This window comes from Hirsutella rhossiliensis, assembly GCF_020360975.1.
Source record: "Hirsutella rhossiliensis strain HR02 chromosome Unknown scaffold00015, whole genome shotgun sequence".
NCBI lineage: Eukaryota > Fungi > Ascomycota > Sordariomycetes > Hypocreales > Ophiocordycipitaceae > Hirsutella > Hirsutella rhossiliensis.
This window is the reverse complement of record NW_025408681.1, coordinates 1,747,411-1,750,405: the sequence shown is the minus strand read 5'-3', so window position 1 is coordinate 1,750,405 and position 2,995 is coordinate 1,747,411.

Below are 2,995 nucleotides of genomic sequence, written 5' to 3'. Positions count from 1 at the left end.
TTACAGGACACACTACATGATTCTTCGGCGATTTTGTCCGAGTCGGCCGGCGACCACCTACGAACGAACGCCCTCGGTTCCCATTAATCGTGCCTCCCGTCACGGGCTCCATCCAACGTGCCCCTTTTCATGGGGTCCAAGACACGCAGAAACGCCTCGTCTAAACCCCAAGTGCCCGCGCGGCGATTTGCTACGCAAGCTCTCGGTGTCGACGAACTAGCTTCGTCAGCCCTCCACACAACGCCGAGGAGGACGAGAGAGCGAGCCTGATGGCATGGCACGCGATTTCAGGGTCTCGTCGCGCGGGGGGGCCTGTTGTCGCGTGACTCTCTCGCGCCGTTATTGCTGCCGTTGGCTCCCCCTTGCTTTCCCCTTTGGCCGGTCCGGTTGGGCCGTGAGGCTTTTAACCATTGAAAGTATATCCGGCGCCTTCAAATCACACCCATGGTCACACTCGGTCAAGCGATCCGCTTCGACCCCCCCCCTCCTATCAGCGAAGGCTCATTTGGCCGTGTCATGAAGAGAGGCAGAGGCCTAGTCACCCAGCCTCCAGAAACGTGCCAGTCCCCACACCGCTGGGGGGCGGAGGAGAGAGGGGAGAGGGGGTGGCCACAATCTTACTGCTGTAGGTGAGTGGGAATCTGTCGAAGACGCCCACGCGAGCAAGCGCGCGCACACCGCCGGCGCTAGAGCTAGGCGGCCAGAGAGGATTTGACGGCCTGGATGGGCCTGGCCGGGTGATCATCCGCTTGAGGCCAGGACTGCCGGTCCCCACCTTGGCAAGACGGACCCATCCGTACACGACATGGAATTTTTTCTCTTTTTTCCTTTCTTCTTCGATTCATGGAGATGGAAGAAAGATTTTATCGATTTTTCCTTTTTAGTTACGTGACCACGATATTTCGGGTCTTGGAGAGTAATGAAGCTTGGTTCTTCGGTGCCCCATACACGATACGGTTCCGTTTTTGAATTTAGACGTTGGACGCAGCCCGACGGTCCGTTTACACTGCGAATAATGAACATGTTTCTGCTCCGTATTTGATATCTACTTGGTGAAGTCCAGGCTCACCCGTCGCAGCAATGGTCGACGTGCCTGCTTCGGACACTAAACGACTCGGAGAGCCCGTAGACAGCTCTTGTCTACGAGAAAAGAGACACTCCTCGTCCCTCCAAGGTTGCCTTTCCGTGCCCAGGGTTTTTTTCATGGCAACAGCCTCCCCTCCCTCGCTTCGTAGTTTGCCATGTCCCAAAAGAGGCGACTCGCCATTCCCTCTCACTGCCCAATCCCTGGCGTGACGTCCAAGTGCCGGCGAGAGCTTCACCCCATGAGCCACCACGAGGGATAAACGGAACCACGCACACTCCCCCTGCTCCGTATCCGCACATGCACGTTTAATATGGTGCCATTCTGCATGGCTTCTCTTTTCCCCATCTTTAGCCATGCTCCGAGAAGGAGGAGAAAATCTAGAAATCTCGAATTAAAGATTTTTCCCTTTATTTCTCTTTTTCAACTCATCCGTCATATAACGCAGCCTCTAATCGACCAGGACCACGTTTCCCACAAGCTCTCTTGTACTGCATAACCCCTGGCTTCACCTACTTCACCCCCCCTGGACATCAGCACCGGAAGCCCCATCCGCGCCAGGGGGCGGAAACCGACTGCCTTGACTCGAACCCGCCCTTTGGGATGATCGGCTACGGGCCAATGGAATGGTTGAATGCAAGGCCAGCCGGACAGGGAGCGCCTCGACCCGCTTCCATCTAAAAACTTTGGGTGGGCATTGTGTGCTGTAGCAACAGCTCTTCCCGCGGTTGATCAATCTCTTTTTCTTTTCCTTTTCCCCTTTTTTTCCTTTTGTCTGATATCCACCCTTTTTCTTCTTCTGACCACCTCCGTCGTATACCGACCAACGGCATCGGCAAGCATCGTCGTCTCGGGGGCCCGCCCGGGGTGGCGGAGAAATGAATGCAGACCGCTGCGGCTGCCGGGACAGGCACTGGCCTTTCTTCTCGTTCCTTCTTTTCACCTCCCCGGAAGCGCTTGTGGCGATACGCGGTGTCTCGAGACTTGCAAGGCCTTCCAACCGGCCTCCTCCCCGGGGGGAAAAGGGCACCCTCGCGATGTGGAGGAGCCGTTACCAATGATGTCTCATGGCGACCACGGGATTGGTCCCAGGCCTCGATGCTTTTTGCTCCTGTCTGTCTTGCTCATGTATATATCTTGTGCGTAGAGGGGAAGTTGGACGCCGCTCCTCTGCCCGCGCTCTCCCAAGACAACAGACGCGGACACACTCCCAACACTTTTGCCGGCGAGTTGACGATTAGAATCCGTGCAGTGTGCAACCACCACCGCCCTACATGTGCCACGTTACCGTGCTCCCCCGAGCAAGGACTAACCAGGCCGGCGGCGAAAGCCGTGTCGCGTGTGCCGCTCCGTCGACCTTTACCGGCGCGCACATACACGTGTTCTGGCTGCCTACAATCTACAGACACCGTCTTTGTCGAGGCACCACGCGGCGGACCGTGCTGCCGCCGGCGTTGAACGAGGCGTTGGAGTATATCCTGTATGTGGACACGCGACTTCTGTCAAAGGTTGAAGCAACAGAGGCGCGCCTTCACCGTCTTTTACCGCATTACTGTATAATTACTCAACCCTCGTATCCGTACACACACGCTCTCTCCATCTCTCTTTGTCCAGGGTCCCCGTCACTTTCCGAGGAATATGGCCAAGCGGGCTGCACGTCCAGGTGGACTCAGCAGTCAATTAAGCTCCGATCGAATGCAGACATGAATAAGCTCCGTGCAGTCGTTCGGGATTCATCCCACGCGCGTCGTCGAGGCGACTTGGCCCCCGCGGAATGCAAGAGGGTGTCTGCCAGTCAGTCACGGCGCCTCCTCATGTTCCCGTCCCGTTGGCAGGCCCGTTGCTGATCCACGGACCAGAGTAAGCCTTCTCCTCAGCCCAAGACATGCGCAGGCGAGGAGTCGGATAACT